Source organism: Triturus cristatus, chromosome 6, assembly GCF_964204655.1.
Source record: "Triturus cristatus chromosome 6, aTriCri1.1, whole genome shotgun sequence".
NCBI classification, from domain to species: Eukaryota; Metazoa; Chordata; class Amphibia; order Caudata; family Salamandridae; genus Triturus; species Triturus cristatus.
The window spans coordinates 1,422,948,041-1,422,973,028 of NC_140589.1; positions in this window are offsets into that span (position 1 = coordinate 1,422,948,041).

The following is a 24,988-nucleotide window of genomic DNA, read 5'->3' on the forward strand; positions in this document are numbered from 1 at the left end:
CACCACCAGCTCCCCTCTGAATTTCCTTGCTGGGAATTCTGTCTGCAGAAGCCTGCGTGTCGCTGGAAGAGCAACTCAATGAGAGGAAGCGTGTCGCAGTCGCACCTACTGCCGTCGCATCGCCGGAGAAGCGTGTCGCTGCCGCAGAGGCTGCCGCCACATCACCAGAGAAGTGTGCCTTCATCAAAGCTACTACCCGACGCATCACCGGAGAAGTGTGTTGCCGCCGCAGAGGTCGCCTTCGCATCACCGGAGAAGTGTGTCACAGGGCCTGTCGCGGCTCCAAATTTACAGAGTTTGCCGCACGGCCGCCGGGCGTGCAAGCATCGTCTTCACGTCGTCGCATCAAAGGTGCCATCTTATCGCATCGCACCGGATTGTTGCATCGCATCGAGGCGCCATCTTGTCGCATTGTAACTGGAACGGTGGTGTCCATCTGTAGTGTTTTCAATGTATTACTGTATGTGTTCACAAATGCTTAACACACTGCCTCTGAGATAAGCCTGTCTGCTCGTGCCAAACTACCAAGGGGGTGAGCAGGAGTTATCCAGTAGTGTAATCCCTTTCCCTGACTTAGAAGCAAGGGTCCCTTTTTGGTCAAAGGTACCTACCTCTGCCAACTAGAGACCCCCAGTTCTTACATTGGTGGTCAGTGGTGAGGATATCAATCAGTAATTCCCCAGGCTCGATTGCAAGCAGGGCCGGACTCGCCATAGCGGGCACCGGATGTTTTCCCGGTGGGCCTGTAGAGTGGGGGCCGGTTTTGGGCCCCTGGGGGGGGCCTGCAATATCGGCTCCCAGTAACAAAATCAGCCGAAACTGGCCCTTGTAAACAGCTCGGCCGCACCCCTTCAGCCCGCCGGGGGGGGGGGGGGGCAAGCAGTTTGCCAGGGCCCGTTTTGGTTCCCTGATTACAAGCCTTTTTTGTGGATCGGCATCAGGAGTGAGCTCCTCCATGTCTCGGGTATACTTCCACCTAGTCGGCATTCTTGGAGTAGAAGAGCCATGCCCAACCAGACGGTGCCCACTTGTATACTGTGGCAGGAATGCCATTTGGACATGATGCACCTCCAGCAAGCATTGACTTGATCACTGAGGCTACTTGTGATGTGGGGATTGAAGGCGTGCCTTCACCATCTGGTGTTGTCACACTGCTAATATCTTCCACTCAATCTGGTAATTTCATATGGTCATCTCTGGTCTTAATTTGCATTCAGCGCTGGCTATGGGCCACTGTTGAATCCACGCAGAGCACTTTCATGTAAATTTCCCAATCTCTTGTGGCAATATTTGTAACAGTCACCTGATGGTTTGGTCTGAAACATTTTATAATAGCCGGTGGTTCGCTATCAGGGTACTAGCGCTCTTAGGAGAGACACACCCTATCTATGTGTCACATATCTTAGGTGCAGTGCTTGCAAGGTAGAGAGAACCACCCGTCTCACTGTGAAGTGGCCAGGGCCACCAAATCACACACAAGATTGCCCAGAACACACTGAAAATTTTGAGAAATTCAGTCAATAATGACGGTTGTGTCTGTTTCTTTTATTCCCCTCATAATCGTAGATCCACCATTCTCAGCCAACACATGTTTCATCACTTATCGGGCTTCACATCAAGCGACTTCTTCAGGGCTCCAAGTATAGAACGTTGTCCTTTGCTTCCGGTGTAAATTCCAGACTGTTGGCTATCAGTATTGCTGCTCCTCTATTGTTGCGCCGCCACAACCCTCTCTATATCCACAGTCTTCAACATAGTCACAGTCATAGGGAGGGCACGAGTACATGGTAGCAAGCTTTGGAGTTTGCCAGAAGATATGCCAGCTCAGCTTTTAATGTGTTAGGTGTAATTGCAGCAGCATGGCACTTGGCATCAAGCCTGGTTTAATTTTCTGGGCAGAACGTGCCACATTCCCTTTGATTTAAGTTCAGGCCCAAGAAACAGCTCTAGGACTATCGAACTTAACCACTCTCCCACTTTTCTTTTTTCTTTTTTGTTCTTGACACTTGTGTCTCTATTGTCTCCAATGTCTAATGGCTTTATGGATAAAGAATGCTGGTAGTCTTATGATCACACTGATCGTTCCTCACAATGCAACCAAAAAAAACTTAGTTGATTCCTGGGGCCTCTTGACCTCTGAAGTGGGTTGAGATCTGTGTCATGAATGGTCCTGCCTGTCCATCCCAGCAAAGTTACACCTTTATTCCTCGTTCTCCTCTTTGCTGAGTCTCGCCCTGCTCAGCAGCTTTTGCTCTCCTGTGCTCAGTGTACGAAATGACATGTGGCACAGTGTGGTGCACTGCAGTACAGAGTGTGCGGCTTCCTTAGTGGGAGTGAGCCGCACCAGTCTAACACCTGCCACTTTGCCACCTACAGGTAGGGGGTCTTGGCCCTAGGGCCTCACCTGCTCCATAAACCTCCCAAGGTTCCGTGTCTCCTGAGCATCCAGAGCTGTTCTGCCGGCTCACTACCCACAACAGCCCTGAGAATCGATCGGCGGGAGCGAAAAAGCACTGATCCGAGGGCAGGGAGCCAGGAGATGGAAACATTTGTTGCAGCTTCTATCCTCCTCCTTTGTATGTTGGACCCTTTTCCTTTTTCTTTGACAGATGAAATTTTGCATTATTTTCTAATGAAAAAATACTTGTAAGAGTTCATAATATGTGATGCAAATGGACTCGGCCTGTTTAGTCTACCAGGATTTTTTGCATTTAATCACCAGGTTTATGGACTTTTTCTGTGGGTGAGCCTCATTACCTGAGTCTCAATCACAGTAATTTCATGCTAATTGGACTGAGCGTGTTTACATGCCTGCATCCACCTACTAAAATAAGGCAGCTGCAGTAAAGAGCTAGAGTAAGGGACACTGGGCTGGTTACACATGAACATGTGTGCACATGTGTGCGTGGACTGTATAAGAGAGATTACCACCGTGCTCAGCCTGCTAGCTGCACACTGTGGCAGGTTTAAACTCCTAATTCAACCTGTCAAAATAACCCCTTTTGACAGTCCTTAACCTTCCTTTTAAATATTATTAAGTCACCACAAACTAGGCCATACTATCCACAAAGGCATGGTGAACGGTATATTAAAATCAATCATGTAAAAGTTAATGTTGAACATGTTCTTACAGTTAAATATCCCCAAAAGCTATTGTCACTGTAGCAAGGTTGGCTACTTCCATAGAGAAACATCAGGCTACCTAGTAACATTTAATAAATGCTAAATTCAGATTGGTAGGAGGCAGAGAAATAGTTCAAGGACTTATGTAAAGGCATGTAAAAGTAAATTTTAAAACCAATTTTAGTCGAAAAACAAAAACGGAAAAGAAATGTGTCTCACGTTTCGAAACGGCCAGGTTGCTTAAATGCTCAGAGAAGTAGATGAAACATTGGTATTCCCAGCTACCACAGATGATGTTTCAGCAGGCACCCATTGAGTCAGATCTAATGAGCGTATATGTTCCCATCCAGCCCCCTCAGCAGCCCCAATGCCTAATCCACAGAAGTTGAGCCAAGATCCAGTCCGATAGGAGCAGAAGCATTCCAGGAGGGCTCGTAAAATGCATTTAGGAGCAATGATAAGCACTATAGACAACAGTACAGATGGGCCGTTAACAGACTGATCAGTAAGGCAATGTCCGGTGACTGAACCTATTGCGTTCCCAAGCATATATTCAAAGCACATTCGAAAGCTCACAGAACACAGTGAAATATGGGCTGCTCACAATGTAGCCACACAGGCCGGAGGGACAAGAACCAATGTTCATTTAGTTCCTGAAGTAATGATACACCAAAATGCTGTATCATGCTTTTACGACATAGAAGCGCATGTGAAAGTGCCAGTTCCATAAAAAGCAATCAAGAGCTGGACCAGCGGAAGACCTCCCAAAATGCTTCCAAGCATGGAGTGTATGAATGATGGCATAACTCCGAAGACTGTTTGGAAGGTACTAACCAAACTAGAGCCAAAGATCCTTAAAAAGTTCACTACTCCAGCTATATCAGACATGTTAAGAATGCAGTGCATCAGCTCCCCTATATGGTGTGGGAAGTTAGTGTGAAGTAGCAACTGTATCTCAGAAGATGACCTTGCAACTTGAAGCTCAAACGTCTCCTGTGCAAATGTTAAGGCCACATCTTTCTGGAAAAAAGTGTCTTTCAGTCTGCTTAAGGCATCAAAGCGCACATTCAAAAGGTTAATCAAAGGCCGCAGTGTTGCTTCCATAACTGTACGGGCAGGTGGAAACAATATGTGCGTACAACAGGTCATGACAGCAGAAACCGTCACCAGTTAGGCAAATCCTGGTTTCATGCAGCAGCAACACTAACCGTTCAACATCAAATAGCTCCCATTAGCGATCAACCTGAAAGTCAGACAAATCAGAGCAGCTGGAGAACCCTTCAGATAGCAGGACAAATTAGCTACGGACACGTTACATGTGCCGTGCAGTGACAGTTCCCTACACACTAAGGCATGTCCTAAAGTACTTTCGCAGTCTGTGCAGCTAAGAAAATCAACTTGCCATTCCTACAGCGATATATAAAAGATCAAATCCATGACTCATGAATGTACTCTTCCACTGGCGCTTCAAATCTTCTTACTTGATGGTGTTGTAGACAGTATTGGAAATGGAATGTCGATATTGGCAGAGAAATAAAACTGTGAATTATCCAATCCGCGGAAGGTGTTTCAGCAACAGTAAATGGTACTTTTTCTAATTTCTCTATATGTAACATCATGTATGTCGCATCCTTCCATGCCATTATTTTCTGCTGTTTTGTGAGATTATAAGGTAAAAAAAGATTAATTGCATTAAGGTGTTGCCATGGTGCACAACTGATGTGAAGTGTATAGAGTTTCCAACTCAGTAACGTAATAGCCTTAAGCTGTGATTGGCCATGTTGTATAGTAAACATATCCTCCTGTATGATGTCTTTTGCTGATGAGACAATGTTATCCAGAGAGTATATTCTAGTAGATAAGGTGGTCATACCATTACCAATTACCTCCAAAGCCCTTTCTAAATTTGCCCTGTCAATCTAATGCTGTGTCTCAGTGACTTTCTGCTCTGAAACCTTCAAAACCTCATTATAGATTGCATACAAGAAACACTTTTTACGTGCTTTTTGAGGACCTAAGACAAAAGGCCTCTAATACCAAGTCATCAGAAAGAAGTGACAAGTGTTGTCTCACCTAAGACAATGTTGAGGGCTTTAGCCAATCAAGGCAGATATTCCCAAAACTGTATGTAGTCACCACCCACTTGTGTTGTGTCTGTGGGTAACTTTGGTCTGGTCTATTTATCTTAAACTCTTTTGTGTCACCCAAAAAATGTGCTTGAGATCGGTTGGTGTTTAACGGCCCCACTAACCACTCCCCATGGTTGGTACCCAATGAACTGAATGTGCTATTGCGAAGCACAGTGTCCAATAATTCATAAACTGCTGCTAGTCCGAAAAATTTGCAAATGTGGGAATTCTTGCTGTGTTTAAATGCTTTATCCTAGCCAGGCCAAGACATGATGTTTGTTGCACAGTTTTGTTCAGGAAAATCATTTGATGTTGTATAAGACATGCTCTAAACAAAGCCTCGTTCCCCTGAACCTGCCAATCCTCAGTTTCTCAAATCGATTTCACATCTACTTTGTCCCTCCAAAAGTCAAACAAATGGGAAAGAAAATACGCAGCATATATCAGCTTAGTATCTGTGAGCATATTTTTCTTAGCTGGTGCTGTGTGAGCCTATAATATGCCCCTGGGTCTGAGAAATATGCAGACTTCTGTGGAAATGTGTTGCAGCTAACCAGTGGTGGTACAGGGCAGTGTTATCACTGTACAATTTAAGACAGCACATGGAGTACTTGCTTTATGCAGAAAATGATGACAATAATTTTGAAAACAGAACATTTCATTATAATTACCACTATCAATATACAGTTCATCTGAATTATAAACAGTTGAATGATCTAGATATTCTAGCATCTTATGCGCGGTATTAATGTCCCAATCATCAGAGATAGAACTAGGGGGTGATAAAGTCATTCAATGATAACTTGAACAAATACAGAATTTTATCACATTAGAGAGGCAACGTCACAAAAAGCATAGGTAAAAGCAATGTGGTAAGGGATCAACACAAATAGATGAATTAAGAGGTCTTTTTCTTGATTTGTAATTTTTTTGTTCTTGTAATTTCTTTATACACAGTCTTCTGGCAGATAAGAACAGTTCTGCACAGCCAAAGCATTTCACCCAGTTATGTACTTCTTCAGGGCTTCAAATGCATACCGACAAGACTTGCATTATTCTCTAGTATAAACACTATGGTTTGCTTTTAGTCACTAAATAAATACATACAAAACAACACATACAGTTTAAAACAATTGATTGTGGCACAACAGCGATTGGTGAATACATAATTCTTTTGAGAAGATTAAAAACATTCAAACTGAACATCATAATATTGGCGTACTATGGTAAAAATGGGTAGGAGAAAATTGCTTCATGCTTTTCTATGGCCATTGCTCAGGGAAAATTGCACCACGTTATTCTCTGCTTGCTTAATGTGCATATTAAATCAACTTCACCCACTAAGGCTTGTTATAGGGCTAATGAGACAGCTCAAAACAATGGAAGTTGTTATTGAAGAGAGATGGCTGTAACAACACCATTTTCCTTGTGATAAAGAAGAGAGGGGTGGCTGGGTGTCTGAAAAACCAGTGATTATATTTAAGAGGTTGCCATTGTGCACACCACACCTTCAAAACACTGATTTCTTTCAGATATCAAACAAAAATGCCATTTTCTCTCACTTACCTAGACAAATCTTATGTTCATTTCCAATTTTCGAAGGGAGATTTTTTCTGCAAACAGTCCTGGTCCATGTGTCAATTTATTGCACACATTCTGTGGACCAAAGGAGAAAACATCCCCAATACGAAACTAAGAGTGGGCAGGTACAGTTGACTATGTTCTGCGTTTTATCAAAAGGATTCACAAGCAGTCCTTATGCACTACTGCTTTAATGTCAAGATGCTTAATGCCATTGTAACCACCATTATATAATGAAAAGAATAAAGAGACCAGTAAGCCATGGATTCCACAAACTGTATAATCTCAGTAATCACAAAGGCTTCCTATAGGGCTACTGCGATAGCTCAAAACAATGAAAGTTGTTATTAAAGAGAGATGGCTGTATCACCACCATGTCCTTTGTGATAAAAAAGAGTGGGGTGGCTGGGTGTGCAAAAAAAACTTAAGAGGTCACCACTGTAGTTTCTGGGGCTGATTTAAAGACTGGAACACAGACCCGACATTCTGTTGTGTCTGCGTCACCAGACTGGTTCTCATGAGATCTGTGCATACTACGTGTTGCGACGCATGGCGGCATTCTGGAATTTCAGCTACTAGACCGCTGATCATTACATCAACTGTGCTTGCATGTGTTGGTGTGTTTCAAATTACCACTCCTGTTACCCTACAATTTTTGTGTCATGTGGTTATTTTGGGCTCTTTCAACATTATTTACCAGTATATACTTATCAGTTATATTATCGTTTCCTATCCATACTCGCTTATAGATTGTTCCTCAGTGGAACACCAAATGAAAACATATTCTCTGTTCTTTGTTGCATTAGCCTTATCTGTTCTTTCACCAGCTATGCATATTCCTAAAATTGCTATATTTGATCAATCGATTTGGGTCCATCGCCTTAAAGTTCATACAGTGCGTTCTATTCCTACCTTCTTGCCAGATTCAGACCCATATCAAAAACTGAAACGATTCTCCAAAATTCTAATTCTAGTGTCTATAACACTAATAACCAAAAAACCTCAATTAAGATGTATAAAAAGCTATAAGGAATGCTTTTATACAAGTACATTTTGTCTCCAAGCTAAAAAGGACATCGTCCACTTATCACCTAAAATGATGCCTGGTATCCGGCCCTGAAAATGTCCCTCCAGTCATGGTTTTGTTAAAGGGGGTGATGCTTCAACCTTGGTTATCATTGATAAGTCATGCATATGGGCTGTACTTATCATTCCAGACCTAGTGGACCAACACATCTTGTAATCCCATCACACGAAATAATGGAGCTCGTAAACTTAATTAAGCCCTTTACTCACTGATCTCAAATCACAGATCCATATTACCTCTAACTGTCTGAGAAAGAGTTCTCTGGCTCCTCCTCTCCTGTTCAGAAGGGCTACATCTATGGCATGGAATTTAAAATTTGCTCCATTCATACCTGCAGTACATTGGTGTGACACTAGGGAATAAGACAGATCACCATTCAGACGTGCCCTGAATGCGTGATTTGAGTGGGTGCATGGTGCTGCCCTCAAACATTTTGTCACAGACACAGATAATTACATAAACAACGGTCAAACACAATCATACTCTAAAGATCAGTGACAAAAAGACAATGGAATGTCTTTCGTTCATCACTACAAACTCCAGTCCTAACCAAGATGTGTTTAAGATCTTAAACAAACACTGGGCTTTGTTGAAAGGGGTCCCTGGGATAGGTCATCTTCTTACCAACAAACCAAGGTGTGAATCATGAGTCTGTGGCAAGCATGCCTTCAGCTTGGCCACCTGCCCCCAAAGCATTTTGTGCTTTATTGTGTACACTTTGGAATCTCAGAATCCATTCTGGCCCCAGTAGTGTAACTATTCATTGTATGATTGAACACAACAATATGAATAACACAGTATTAGTATGGGGAATCTAGGATCCATATTCTCCAGTGCCAGAATCAAAGCTCTGAGTTCTGCCAGCTGCGCAGTGCAGTCACCTAGTGACTGTGTGTAGGTTTTTTCAGGATGGAATTCTCCATCCCACTTGCATCCTTTTTGGACTGTGCATGATGCTAAATATTGTTGCTTTATCCCTAAGGCAGGCTGGATAGATCCATGAGTATTCATAACGTAATCATACTGATCAAGAAGTATCGCTTCATTAGGTAGAGGATATTCATGTTCATACTGCAGGAGACAAAGAGGTATTCTACATCTGTTGAGAGTTAGCCCATTGTATTCAACCTGGATGTAAGGCGTTTGTATTAGGAATGATGGCCTTTTTGTCACAGCCTCTAAGGCCAGAACTGGGGTGACAACAGTTATTTGTTTCCCTTGAGCCAATGCTCTCTCTCTCCCCACATCAGTCTGTACCGGCGTCAGTATTTATTCTGTCAGTGCAAAATGCATTTCGGCATTAGTGTATAAATGCGATTTATATGCAATTGGTAATGTGTCACCTTCTTTGAATCTGATGCAGGTGTACCCAGATGACCCTGCAATTATTTGGATGACCAGGTTTGTGGTGTTTACACATGTGTTTAAGTGTTTTGTAGCTAGCATGTCAGCTTGGACTGAACATAAAATATTTGTGTGTTTAGTTGTCCAATGTGTATTTTAAAAGTCTGAACGAAACCAGTTATAGAATGGTTTAACCCATTCCTCATAATGTGGAATGTAAGTTCTGGCAAAGTTTAGTTATCCCAATATGGATTGAAGTTTCTCGATGTGTTTGATGATTTTAAAAGTATACACTTCTCTTAGAAAGTGCGTCGCAAGACTTTTGCCGTCACTCAACAACTTGTATCCCAGAAACAGGTGATTGATATGGGCAATCTTTGATTTTTAAAGTTATATTTATAGCCTATATGAGCAAATCCTTGAACTATGTGATCTACTCAGGTCAACTTCGTTCAAAGGTCAACATCCATCAAATAAATATCATCGACATAGAACAATGCCTGATCATCAAATTGTTGTAAACGTTCTGTAACTTCTGCTGAAAAAAACAAGGACTTTTCTTATTCCCGTGGAGTAAATGACAGAACTGTTTCTGAGAAGCTAAAATACTGAAGCTTGCCAAACACCTGCTGTCAGGCACTATATTTTTAGCAGAAAAGCCCATTAGAGATGTTTATTGTAGTTTTATATTTTTTATGCACTATAATGTTCATTAGTGCTGCGCTGTGTGTGATTTCTAGTGCAAATGTATGTGTAGCTGTACGCACTAAATTGTTCAGTACTGCTGTGCTGTGCGCATATTTGACTGCAACTGTATGTCTAGCTGTATGGAATTTCTGAAATCTAATACTAGATAATATGAATGAACATATCGCATTATTGGAAACAGGGGACTATACATAGGAAAGGGGCAACTTTCTATTACACCCAAAAGAGAGCCTTCATTGGGCATTGTCTATCCCCTTCAATATGGAGCTTCATCTCCTATAAACAATGTGGAACGCACATTCTAGTATCTGGTGTTTCAACCTGATATACTCACTCAATGCTACTGTTGCCAGACAATCCATCAGGTTCTGGCGAACTATGGTGAATTCTACAGCGCTGTCCAGCATGGTCAGAGCCGGTTCCTCGTTCAGAAGCAGTATCCTCAATGTCCATGGCATGCTTCACTTTGATGCTTGCCACTTTCTTCTGTCTGAATTGAGGCTTGGATTGTTTAGGTGTGTGTCCCTGTTTTATGATGTAGTCAAATGAGTGTTGTGAATCCTTCTTCAGTCTCATGCACTCCTCTGATCTGCGCTCTTAACGTCCTCTCTCCAAGCCTGTTTCAGATGAATCCTGAAAGGAACAAGATGAACATGTATCAGTATCTTGATGCCTGTCAGGCATTTTAATAGTTTAATGGTTGCACAGAGGATAGTGCTTTTCAGTGGTTTCCTGTTGAGGCGAACCACACTGTGGCTTAGGCTTTTCTTTATTTTTTTATTATCCCACTTTTTCTTAGTTGAAGAGTCAGGTGCTTGCTTTTAGTTATCCTTTTCAGAATTACTCTTTAATTTGTGGTTTACAAGGTCTTGCTCCCAAATTATCTCTATCCACTGGTTCTTTGATAATTTTTGGTAATTCATGCTCCTGTTGTCCTGGAGGCGAATCCATTAGGTGCTGGTGTATAGTCAGTTCTGCTGCTTCCCCTCTAATGTTACTTAACATTACGGCTGAAACAGCGGCAAAATTGCCCATCAGTTTCATTCCCAAGTACAGGATAGGGCCTACCCCGTACTCATTTTGGGTCTGCTTTAACACTTCCGGTAAAACAACTAATGAGGGTGTACCATAATATCTGGTTTATACTGCAGTGAAGACATGGGGAGCCATCCCTAATGGCAAGCATATGGTAAGAATACTGTGTTTTTTCCCAGGGTCTTGAATAGGAAAGCTCTGCTTCAAGCTGACATGTTTTCTGTGCAATCCAGAACGGAATTTCCTCCTGCCTGTTGGAAGCTTGGTGTAACCAATTGTGGTTGTGCAGCTTGAACAGCCCTTGCAGGGTTTAAGGTAATTGATCGCATAACAAACTCTGTCAGACTTTTATATATTGAGACCAGATTATTATATACGGTCTGTACTTGTGTTGCTGTTAAATTAGCAATATTTAGATGTGGTATGTCGGTGGCTAAGACTGGCCATGTTGCTGCCTCATTGCTAAGGGGGCCAGGTCTGACTTCTTCTATAGTGTGTGATAGGGCACCATTAAACCAATTTTGGTGTCGTTGGTATGTTAGGGTTGTTTCTAGATCTATTTATTTTTTAAACAGATTTTTATTATGTTTCATGTAAATACACACATATCCCCGCCGCCCATGAACTGAGCGATAGCGAAGATCAGAAGGAAGTACCACCAACAGCCCATCAGTCTCAGCCTAGACCCCTAGCCAATGTCCCCTGAAGTATCCTCAAGTCCCTGCTACCCGCCTTACATGTATAATTCAATGCAACAGAATGGAACGACAGTCCCCCACCCTCCCCCCTCCTGCTCAGTAACTTCCCCAACACAGCCCCTTCCCAGCCACCCTCCCAAGCATGTTGCCAGCACTAAGCCAAACAATAGAACAGATATGCCTCGCAGACCACCTTCCACTCTCCCCATCACTTGGGACACAGCAATGAGTCAAACAGGAACATCAGGAGAAACCACCTATCACGACCCCAGGGGTCCCCCCCAGCTCCACCCTCCCTCCTGCTATGGAGAGTCGCTCAAGTGCCCACTGCCTCGTCCCGCGCCTCAGAGACCTCCTCACCATCTTCTGGCGGATGTTCGAGCAGCTCCAAGAGTGCCACCCATGCTTGCGCCATTTCCTGAGATCTCTCGCTGCCACTGCGCCGGGCCAGCTGTAACCTATAGTTCCCCTCGCTCTCCGCCCACTTCACCATCTCCCTGTTCCAGTGCTCTAAGCTAAGACCCTGCCTCGCCTTCCAGTGAGAAGTAAGTTCCCGCTTAGCCAGGATCAACCCCAGGTCTATAAACCGGCTGGTAACCTTAGTCTTGGTAGGGTGGGGAAACCAATGCAGCAAGCAAAGACCAGGCAACGTCTCCAGCTCTCTCTCTGTCACAGTCAGCAGGGCAGCCATCACCTCCCGCCAAAAGTCTCCCACGCGCGGGCAGTCCCAGACCATATGCAGAATATTCGCCCCACCCTGGGCACAACGGGGGCAATCACCCGACCCCCCAAAGTACTCAGCAATTTTACTGGGGACGAGGTAGGCCCTATGGAAGATATAAAATTGAATGAGTTGGAACCGTGCATTTTGAGAACATTTCCACGGCCTCTCCACAATCGCCTCTCAGGCTTTTTCTGCAATGGGTTCCCCTAGATCCGCCTCCCACTTGAGACGCAGCGCTGTTAGTGGTTTGCGCACGTCACTAGTGATCCGACAATACAGGCAGGTCACCGCTTTAAATGTTCCCGCCGCCATCACTACATATTGGCAAGCGAGAGACGTAGCTGGCTCCACCAGCCCATTGCGCCAATGCTTCCTAATGGCTGCAGCCAGAGCAGCATGCAAGAGAAAATCCCCCCCGCGGGAGATCATGGCGCTCACAGAGGTCCTGAAAGGGAAGAAGACCCCCGTCTTCATAGAGATCACCTATGGCCGTGTCTCCCGCTTCCTCCCAGGCCAGCAGCCGGTTCCAGTCTCCCCCATGAGGCAACACCTCGAACATCCGCAGCGGGATCTGAGGAGCATAAGGGGCCCCCCCACGTGTCCTCCTGACCAGACGTGCCCAGCATTTGCAGATCGTTCCCAACTCCGGCGACAATATATCACCTCTCAGTGGCACCCGCAACAACACGCAGGACAGGAGATGCCAACTCGGCTCCGACCCATCCTGTTCCTCTGGCCCCCTAATGTGACCCGCCACCCATTTCGTGAACCACTGAAGTTGCGCATCATGATAGTAAGCCTCAAAGTCCGGCAACGCAAGGCCCCCTCTGCCCTGGGCCTCTGCAGGGTAGCTAACGCCACCCTCCGTCTGCCAGCCCCCCAAAGGAACCCGGTAATCAAAGTGTTCAGCTGCGCGAAGAGTCTACTCGGAATCCAAACGGGGAGAGTCCCAAAATAATAAAGAAACCGAGGCAAGATGATCATTTTCACCAAGGCAACCCTACCAGCCACCGACAATGGGAGGGTCCCCTAAAACTCAAAGCAAGATTTCGCTCCCCGCAGTGCACGCCCCAGGTTACCCTCCAGCAGGTCATCTGGATCATGATAAATTTGTGTCCCCAAATATGATAAACATCGGGGCTCCCACAAGACATCCCCCATCCTTGACCGATCCAGCTCACCCCTCCTAACTGGGAACAGACAGGACTTATTCCAATTCACCCTGAGGCCTGCCTCCCTCCCCAAGGTCTCCAGCAAGACTCGCGCTCCTCTTAACGCATCCCCAGTATCCGGCAAAAACAGAAGGAGATCATCTGCCTACAGCGCTATGTGATGTACTCTTCCCTCCACTACGAGCCCTGGGAAATACCGCCCTGACCTGGCGTGCGCCGCCATGGGCTCTGTTGCCAGAGCAAACAATAAAGGGGATAATGGGCAGCCCTGTCGTGTTACCCGAGCGACCGTGCAGGCGTCAGAAATCAGCCCCCCCATCCGGACCCACGCAGTGGGAGCACTGTAAAGCAGTGCCGTCCACTGCATGAAGCTTTCTCCTAATCCGAACTCCCGCAGCACATTAAAAAGACAGGGCCATTCCAGGCTATCGAAAGCTTTCTTGATATCAACCGCAAAAATTCAAGCTTCTTCTTTGTCATATGAGTTGGACCCCAAAATGCGCAGGAGTCTGCGAACATTCATCGCAGTATTGCGGGAGGGAATAAACCCAGCCTGGTCCGCATGGACCAATGCCGTCATATGAGGCATCAGACGACTGGCCAAAATGCTGCTTAAGATCTTGTAATCGAGGTTGGGCATCGCTAAGGGCCTATAGGATGAGCGATCCCAGGCGGGCTTGCCCGGCTTAAGGAGGGGGACTATGGAAGTAGGGAGGGCACCTTCCCGACGCGCCGTGTTATAGAGCGCCATCAAGTGGGGAGCAAGAGCATCCGTGTAAGCTGCATAAAATTCCACGGGGAGCCCGTCCGTCCCCGGCGTTTTGTTCCTGGCCATGTGCTTTATGGCACTGTGTACTTCTCCGACCTCAATATCGCGGACCAGCACCTCAGCGGCGGCAACCTCAAGTCGCGGCAACTCTGCCGTAGGCAAAACGTCCTCATCCCCCGGCGTCCCAGGCCCCAATCTACTTCCATATAACTCCGCATAATAATGCAGGAAAAAAGTATTAATGCGCTTCTGGGTGAGAAATGCCTCCCCTCCTGGTCCCCTCAGCTCTAGTATCTGTGTACCCCTTTGCGCCGGGTTTGCCAGCCAAGCCAGCAACGCCCCCGCCTTGTCCCGCTCCACATGCGCCCTATCTGTGTATGCCTTGAAGTCAAAGCATCGCAGCCTCTCAAGTTGGACTGCAAGAGCCTCTCGCGCCTCAAGCAACCCTTCATGCCTATCCGGGCATTCCGGGTGCTCCCTCTCCTCCTCGTGCAGCCGCTGCTCCGCCTTCTACACATCCTCGAGCAAGATTCTACAGACTCCCACCATCTCACCTATACATCGCCCCCGAATTACTGCCTTGAACGCGTCCCATTCCACCACCCTAGACGATGCCGTTCCGGTGTTAATTCGAAAATAGTCATTATTAGCCAACCCAATAGTATCCTGGAACTCCGGGTCCTCTAAGGTATCCAGACAAAGTCGCAACGTGGGGATGGCAGGACGATCCCGCAGCCAATGTAAGACTGTCAACAGTGGATTATGATCCGACGTTGTCCTAGCTAAGTATTCACTATGGACCATTGCCCCGTGGACTTCGGGGAAGCTAAGGATCGAGTCCAACCGAACATGTAAGGCATGTAACGACGAGAAGTAAGAATAATCCCGGTCAGCCGGGTGATGAGCTCTCCAGGTATCTGTCAGCCCCCACTGTTGCTGCCATTCCTGCCGCACCTTAGCCAACCGATGGACCGGAGAATCCAGGAGAGGGGGATGGGAACGATCCAGTGAAACATCAGTAATACAATTAAAGTCGCCACCCAGAAGCACCAAGCCAGTCAACCAGGGGGCCAGTTTGCCAGAAAGGCGTGCAAAAAAGGAGGACTGATCTGAGTTCGGAGCATAGATACTTCCTAAAACAATGTCCCTACCATCTAGACGTCCCGCCACCACCACATAGCGACCATCCTGATCGATCACCTGCCCAGTGCTCTGAAACGGCACCCCCGCTCGGATCCAAACCAACACGCCCCGTGCATATGCCGAGTATGCAGTACAGAACATCTGCCCAGGCCATCTCCGTTGCAGTGCTTACCCCTCCTGCTTGTCCAGGTGCGTTTCCTGCAACAATGCTATCTGCACTCCCCGCCGTCGAAGATAAGCATGAATCGTATGTCGTCGAGTCATGGTGTGCATCCCCCTAATGTTCCACAATATACACTTAATGCCTATGGTGGCAGCCATAACACAGTACTATGATCACTGCTCAGCTCACCTCCTGCTGCGACATGCTTGGTCCCACACTCCCCTCTCCCTACCCCAACATCCCAACTCCCCGAACTCCCGCACCCCAGGACAGGCACCCAAAAACTAGTCCCCATCCAAATGATCAGAACAGTCAACCTTGCCATCATAGGTAGTGGAGCGTGAGCCGACACAAGAGACCCAAAGCCCTCCCGGCTCTCCCCCGTCAAGTGTGATGGAACCAACAGGGGCCCCCACGAACCCCCCCAATGCCATTCCATTGAAAGCAACTTCCCTCAGCTCCCAGACCATATCCCCTCCACTAAACAAGCCTGGGTGACAGTACCAGCACATCCCGCACCCCCAGGCAGGCCCCAATCAGCCAAACAAGTCCGCTGTTTGCGGAGTGACCTCCGGAAGTTCATTATCAGAGTCCCCGGTCGTACTGGCAGCCAGAGAAGAGCCAGACCTCTCCAACCCTCGGCTAGAAGCAGCAGAAGCCGGCCTAGAGCCACTTTGACTGATTTCCACCACCGCCTGCACAGCTCTGTCGCGCTCATGGCGCCGATCCGGCGGCGGCAAGGACCCCGGTGGGCTTGCGGCAACAGGGGATCGCCTCTCCCCGACACTCCCAGATGGACTTCGCACTGGTCCCGCCTGTCGCGTCTCAAGCCAGTGCCACGCCTCCTGCGGGGTGGTGAAAAAGAGGGTACTGGAGCCGTCCACCACCCGCAGCAGCACCGGAAAGAGCATCGCATAGGAAATGTGGAGTTGTCGCAATTTCCGCTTGAGAGCAAAGAAAGAGGCGCGCTGCCTCTGGACCTCCCGGGTGTAATCTGGAAAGAGCATCACCCTGGAGTTAGCAATCTGCAGGTGTTGCTTCTCTCGAGCCTGCTGCAGGAGGTGATCCCTGTCCCGGTAGTGCAACAATCGGGCCGCCATGGGCCGCGGCGGCGCTCCTGGCTTAGGAGGCCTAGCCGGAACTCTGTGGGCTCTTTCCAGGGCGAAAAACGGGGATAGCCCCTCCGGTGCAACCTCAGATCGAAACCATTCTTCCAGGTATCGGACTGCATCATTCCCCTCCACCCGTTCCGGAACACCCACGATGCGGACGTTATTCCTTCAAGAGCGCCCCTCACTGTCTTCTGCTCTCAGCTCCAGCACTCGCACCCTGTTCGCCATTTGTTCCAAGGAGTGCTGCAAGGTGGTCACCCTATCCGGTACCTCCGCCATCGTCCGCTCATTCGCCGTCACCCGTTCCTTCAGCTTCTTGTGGTCATCTTTTAATAAAGCCAGATCCACACCTATAGTATCTATCTTGGACTCGAGGGCCTCTCGGGACGCCGTGATGGCCTGCATTATGTCCACCAAGGTAGGACCACTCGAAGTCTCAGCCCGGGGGTGTTCATCCTCGCCTTCAGATTGATGCCCCCCATCTTCATCCTGTAGAACAGCAAAGCCCCGCCTCCGTGATGTACGACCCATCGCAAGCACACTCCCAATGTCCTTGGTCGCCAGGAGTCCTCCACACCAGCAGCTCCCAAAAGATCACAGGCAGGGGCTATCTTCAGTGTAGCACGGATATGGAGGGCAACTACTGTGGCACCCGCAGTCCAGGAGCGTTCAGGGGCAGAACCCCATACCCTCCAATCAGAAGGGTGACCAGGGGCACTCCACACAGCCCACCCTTCACAGGGGGCAATCAGTAGGACACCAGTGCTCCCCAGATCTCCACACCTCCTCGGACCCCTGTAGCGCAGCAACACTCCCCCCGGGGAGCCAACGGTCCACGTGCAGCCCCCCTAGCACAGCCACCCCGGGGAAGGCACCTCCAGTCCGCTCATCGTAGGCTCAAAGCAGCTCGCCACTCCTCCTGCACCCGCCTCCTCTATTAACACCCCCTCAGGGACCCCACTCACACCACCAGGAAGTCCAGTGCGCCCCAGGGGTAAGGAGTGGAGGTAAACAATGAGAGCAGCAAAGTCCCAGGCACCAGCAGCTCCGATGGGCCCACAGGCAAGGGCCATCACCAACAGGAATGCCCACTGCCAGATAAAGAAAATAAGGGAGCCTCTCACCGCCAGCCTGCTCCGGTCGACTCCCGCCACCTGAAAGCATCCGTCAGCACAGCAGCGTAAAACAAGGTGGCAGGCAGGCAGGCAGCAGGCCCGCCCCACCGCGCGACCAACTGCGCCCTCACCGCAGTCTCCGCGCTGCACAGGGCTCCTCTCCCAGTCATCACCGAGCTGCCATCTTAGGGCCAGGCACCATCCCCCGATCATGGCGCCTCGCCCGCAGTGCGCGCCGCTGGGCCAGTTCCGCCGTCGTCAGCCACCAGCCTCCACTGCAGGACTCACTTCAAGGCCCCCAGGGCTGCCCAGGGCAAAGTTCGTCCCCCAGAGAGCATCGGGTCACAGCGCTCTCAGCAGCCAGGTTCCGCCGCCATCTTGCGGCGCCACTGTCAGTCTCGCGGCGGGAAGAAGAAGGGAGCCGCTCTTGGTTGCCAGCAAGCCCCTGACCTCCAGGGAGCACCCGCTGGCTCACCAGGCATTCCCCATCACTCTGGGAGGTAAGGAGCCCCGGTACTTGTCAGGATTAGTGTAGACAGAGGGAGGCCTCCGAGGAGCTCCGAGAACCCCGACCTCCTACATCAGCGCCAGGCCACGCCCCCCTTAGGGTTGTTTCTAGATCTATGTAAGCTGTGTAGTTACATGGAACGTCAGTTGCAGTGCATTTGTGAAACAATCTCACGTGATCATCAGCTGCTGGTAATTTAACCCATGAATAGAACATCTCTGTCCTAAATGCTTTGTAAGCCTCCAACACAAAGGTAACATCCCCACTCATGAGTGCAAGACCATGTTGTTGCAGCATCTGAGTAAGTGCATGTCTGCAGTTTTCAGCTATATTTACTAGTGCAGGTTCGGCCATCAGAGAATGTAGAAATCAGAGAAAGTACCACTATGGGACAATCCTTTGAAAAGTTCAATCTTGAACAACCTACAACCAATACATATGCAAACCCTACTTAACTGAGGATGATTTTCCCTAACACCTCCGACGTTTCCATTTGGTAGGTTAGTAGGATGATTTGGGTATACAAAAGAAAACTACTCAGGTGATCCATTTAATAAGGGCCCAAACTCTAACGCTGGTTGCACCATGTTGTACTGTTTGTACATTTGTTAGTAAACAGTGTTTGTGGAAACAACATAAACGTCAGGATTGTGCCAGATTGATTCTGTGCACACCCTCAGGATATGTTGGTGTATAGTCCTGCTAGCTCACAGTGCACCATCCGACCCCTAACCTTACAGGGTAACAAATGTGTGTTCAACCTCAGAAATTAGAACCCTGACCCCCCATAGAACTTGTGGTAACAGATCTAGAACCTTTTCGTCAGACTCTTATGCACACTCATAGAAAAATAGGCAAGAAATACACAACCTGCAGTTTCAATATTTATTGAAGTAGTGAGGTTCTTGAGTAAAATACATGTGCTGCAAATAATAATAGAACAAAATATAGTACCATAATTAGAAATAAAAAAACAGCGGAGAGATTGAATAATTCCACAATTGTGCTAAAACAATGAATATATGCTGGCATATATGTAGTGTATAATTATATATTTTAGTGTGCTTCTAACACACGCTCTTAACCTAGTTTGGCCTAGGCCGGGTGATCTGCCAAAAATCCCTGTTGGGTGATTTAACTCCCCATTACCTGTGGGCAAGTGTCATCAGGCCGTCCGTCTTGGTATTCCTTGTGGAGAGGACAGGAATCAGCTGAGCTGGAATTCCGACATACCACAACCCCAAAGTGTTAGCAGAGTGCTCCTCTGATTTTAACGCGGAAATTAGTTTGTATATATAATAAACAGTGCCCATGTTGGCATGTTGAGTCCTTTGTCAGGCCACAATGGTTTATGCTAGCTGGATAGCATTGTCTCCTAATGGGCAACCAAATGATGTAACATTTGTGCTGTAAAACATGTACATTGTTCTGAATGTTCAAGGTGTCATGATAGTGTGCCTACAAAGTTGAAATGTAAGCAAATGCAGTTTCGTGAACTCCTATTCTGCACTTACACATACACAAATGTATGTCAAAAGTCAAAGTGTTGTAGAAGGAAGGCCGCTTAAAAAATGTGAGCAGAAAGATGGCGTAGTTTCTAGCCAGGCCACGTGACACAGTTGGGCGAAGACTTGGACTTCACTGCCACCAGGTGCCCTGCAAGACGGCCAGGTCTGTGAAGAGCAAAGCAGATGACTAGACTGGCACAGGGAGCCAGTGAAACCAGCTCACCTCAAAGTATAAGGACTTGGTGCTCTGGAGTGCGGGTACCCCTTGTGGTTGGTTCTATGGCTACATATTTTGTGGCCTAATGAGAGTAAAGAAAGACTCTAACACATGCTATTTGGATTTGGAATTCTTTGTTTAGGAATAGGATGCATTGCTGAGAAACATTACAATGCTTTTATCAATGGTAATAAATGCATTGAGAGATAGTTATTGATTCCATTGGTATGATGATGATTTCTATTTATCATGGAGTTATTTTCCTTATAATGTGGTGACTTCTTGACAAAGCCAAATAGCTTGCTTTATAAACTGATGTTATGGTGACCTAAACATTGACATAAACAATGAAAGAAGACATCTTAGACTAGCTGAAAGTACTTGGGGCCAAAATCCCTCGTCATTACATTTAGCTCTCCTTAGAACTGCTAGGTCAGCTTACAAGAAGCACATTTTCAGCGAAAAAACCTCTTTCTTCCGTACCCAAATTGACCGTGCGAAAAATAGGCCCAGAGAACTCTTTAACATTGGCGGAAGACAGACCTCATCTGCCCCTCCTGACCCAACCACGTCCAAAGAAAGATGTGAGTAAATTGTCAGCTTCTTCACCGACAAAATAGGTAAAATCGATCAATCCTTCCTTCAAGTAATGGCCTGTCTGACTCGGCAAATCTCTCTTAACATCTTCCCTCTCTCCATGACAACCCGACCTCCTGATCCTTTCTTCAATCAATCAACTCAAATTGAAACCGAAGACAACCTTTTCAGCACCCAACCGAAAAATGACGCCAATTGGACACACTTCAAACCCATGACCGAGCTAGAAGTCTTTAATATCATTGTGAAATTAAAGCCAACCTCACACACCAAAGACCCTCGCCCGACAAAACTAGTACACAACCTAAACCAGATCATCACCCCGTGTTGAACAAAAATCATTAACTCCTCCCTTACCTCTGGGTGTGTACCTGAGTACCTTCAACTTGGACAAATCACTCCCATACTTAAAAAACATAAGGCTAACCCTAATGATATCAACAACCTTTGTCCCATTTCTAACCTCCCGCTCCTAGACAAAACCATGGAGAAATGTGTCTTACAACAACTTGACAGACACATAGGCAAATACAACCTACTGGACTCCTTCCAATCTGGTTTGAGGAAACGCTGCACAGAAACCGCCATGCTTAACATTGCCGAGCACATACATCGTTCCTTAGAGAATGGAGATGCCTGCCTTCTTATCCTATTGGACCTCTCAGCGGCTTTTGATACAGTCAACCACCCACCCATTACTGAAATCCCTGAAGTCTCGCTCCAACCACAATGGCACAGTCCTTAAATGGTTCACTTCTTACCTCTAACACCGAACAAAAAAAATGTAAATCAATTCCTGCCTCTCAAATCCCACTCCTGTCTCGTTTGGTGTCCCACAGGGCTCAATACTCTCCCCCTCTCTCTTCAACCTCTTCATGGAACCCCTTACTATCGTCTTGAAGCAAGCTGGGATCAAGTGTTACCTTTATGCTGATGACATGCAACTCTACTATAAAATCAAATCTCATAGCGACATCCATCCTCTTAACATCACACTGTGCAAGATTCAGTCTTGGTTTTACTCTAACCCCCTAAAATTGAGCCCTAACAAAACAGAAATCATTCTATTCTTCCCCAAAAGTAACCACCTTCTGATCCAAATCTGGGTCACTGACCTCAAAGCCCTCAATTGTCTGCTCACTCTATCCAACATGGCTAAATCCCTAGGTTTCACCCTGGATCTGTCAAAGGAGCGCTTTTCACACTTAAACACCTCAAACAAATCAAACCTTTCATCCCTTCTGACGACTTCAAATGGTTTGTTCAATCGCTAGTCCTATCCAACCTCGACTATGGGAACACTATTCTCACTGGGACTCCGAAAATTCACCTCGCCCCCCCTTAGATCAGTACTCAACATGGCTGCCCGTCTCATAACTGACTGCAAATGGTAGGAACACATCACGCCTGCCCTCAAGTCCCTCAACTGGGTCCCCATCGAAGGTAGATGCATCTACAATACTGCCTGTGTCACCCACAAAGCACTTCACTCTCAATCCCCTGACTACTTAAATAACAAACTCACAAGAGCAGGATGCGCCAGACCAATGAGAAGCTCTAATGCTCTTCTTCTTGTTCCCCAGTTACTAAAAAATAACTCCACCCTGACTTGTTCTTCTCAGGCAATGCTCCCAGCATCTGGAATGCACTCCAGAGGGAACTTCAATGCAACTCTTCCTACCCAGGCTTCAAAAGAGACCTGAAACGCCATCTCCTCAATAAATACTGGAGCCCCTGAATCTAACCCCATTTATTTTTGGTGTAACTTCATTTCTGTATTTTGTCTGTTCATCACTCTGTTTCCGCTGACTCTTGCCAAGCCAACTCTTAATGTCCCCTAAATTGTTAATTGTTTTGACCTCATTTTCAGCATCCTCATCCCTCATGTCCCTACAAATCGTTCTTTGCACTGATTTTATGTGTGTTCCTTTTTCTGTTACACCTCCCTTATTTTTGAGCGTATGTAACCATCGATCTTAAAATTATTGCTTTGCTCCAAAATCTGTACTGATCTTTCACTTCCTTTGCCATTTCATATGTAACCTGTTCCATTGATTGTTGCCGTGCTCTTAATTCTGTAAAGTGCTCTGATACTGGGTCAAGCTAGTGCTAAATAAAGCCTCTAAAATAAAAATAAAAAATATGTTCCCCTAACAAAGCCAATAGGCCTGCCTTATATTTTAATGTGGTGACCCCTGATCATAGCCACTAGGTCTTCTCTATTTTAAATGATGCCCTCTTAGATTATGATGTTGCATTTGGTATTGTTGGGGGGTACTGGGGTCATAACCCATTTGCAGTCATATGTGATTTCATAAAGTCTTCAAATGTGTATCCATCTACATTATATACAGGGCCATTGGAATTATGTGGCAGGAGAGAGTCAAATTATTAATCACAGTTGAGTAAATTATGCAGCAAGAAAATACAAATTATTCAGCGTAATGCGGCATATTTTAAGATAGTATTAGTTCATTATTTTGTTATTTTTACACTTGTTATCACTGTCTGGGCATTAGTTGTACCTCATTATTGTCAGATTAACACCCAAATATAGCATTAAGCAACAGAAAGCTGACCAGTCAAACTGTGCAAAGGCATTCCACTGTGCGGCAACACGTGTTACTGCATTTTTAGCAAAAATCTACAATTATTAAAAAAATGTTTTATGTAAATTAAAGCATAATATTTAGTAGTGTTTGTGTAATAAAGTAAATTTTCCTTTGCCAAAGAAAAAGCACTGACTGGACAAAAATTTATTATTGTGTTGTTGCGTGCCAGCGACCGGAGAGTACTGACCCACACCACCTCCCATAGTAGGCTTCGGACTGCTCTGTAAGAAATTGGAGTATTATTTGAGGGGGTGGGAACTCACCGCAAATAACTATCACATTCCTTGTCAGGGAGAATCAATAATGCCACTAATTAAACCTGTGCTAAACCCTCTGGACCCTTTGCGCAAATTAGTCAGGCTTATTTTAGAGGCAATGTGTAAAGTATTTATGCAGCACTAAAGTGTAAACACAACACAAGAAAAACGCCACATATTTGCCACACATGTTGAAATATTGCCCTTTAACACTTTATGCATGTTGTTAATGCCATGCCCGTGCCCACCCATGGCTCTAGCATCAAAGGGATGATGGCATCCACTTCCGGCAAAGTGTGGTCCCTGGTGTCATGGTGCCAGTTTATGGCATATAGTGGCAATCAATTTGCATGCACTACCAGTCACATGCAGAAAGAACCATGGATGGTGGGCTGAGACAGTATTTGTGGTGCTAACAGAGGCAAATTGCATCTTACTTTATTAATGGAAACCCTCACGCCATGCTATATAAACGTTTCTGTATGCTCACTGAATCATTCTATTCACTGTTCCATCCAAACGTGCATTATTCAATGTTCTCAGATATCATGCACTAGTTCATCATCCATTGTTCATAATTGTATGTATTTATTTTTGCAGTTTCATATGCAAACTCAGACAAAGGACATTAAAGCTCTTTACATGAGCACCAGTTACAATACACAAAGTCAGATTAATTTTGTTAGTTCTTGTTTTTTAGGCTCAAGGAGAATTAAACGATTTGCCCATAATCTCAGGTTGTTGAGCTGACGGCGGAACGTCACATCCTCTCCTTCACGGCTGACTCATTCTGGCATTAACCCACTCAACCATCCACACAACGACACACAACTTGCCAAACAAGGTATAAGCACTTGCATTTAAGAAAATGTCAGACATATTGGGTTTATCAAAGTCTGTTAATATCTGTTTCATTATCTAAAATTAAGTGACAACATAAACATTTTTTTGTCTTGGTTACAGAAATTCTGTGTGGCATCTGCTTGCTCATTGGGATGTCTAGACTCGAGCCACTCAATTCAGCAAATAGCATGAAACTGTCACTGAGGGGCATATTCTCAAGCCCCTATCGCCACGGGAACGTCAATTTTTTTGATGTTCACGTGGCGATAGGGCCAGCACCCTATTATCAAGGCAGCGCTAAGCCACGTAACGTGGTTAAACGCTGCCTTGATAATAGGTCCCCTTTCACGCTAAACTTAGCATGAAAGGGGGCGTGCAGTGGGTGTTGCGGTGGGCGTACCACCGCAACACCCATTGAATTCGACGCTGCCACCTATTATCAAGGGCGGCGATAAAAGGGAGCAACACCGAACTTAAGACCAGAAAAATCCTGGTCTTGAGGTGTACATAAACAAACCTTTTAATAAATGCCATTTTGTAACC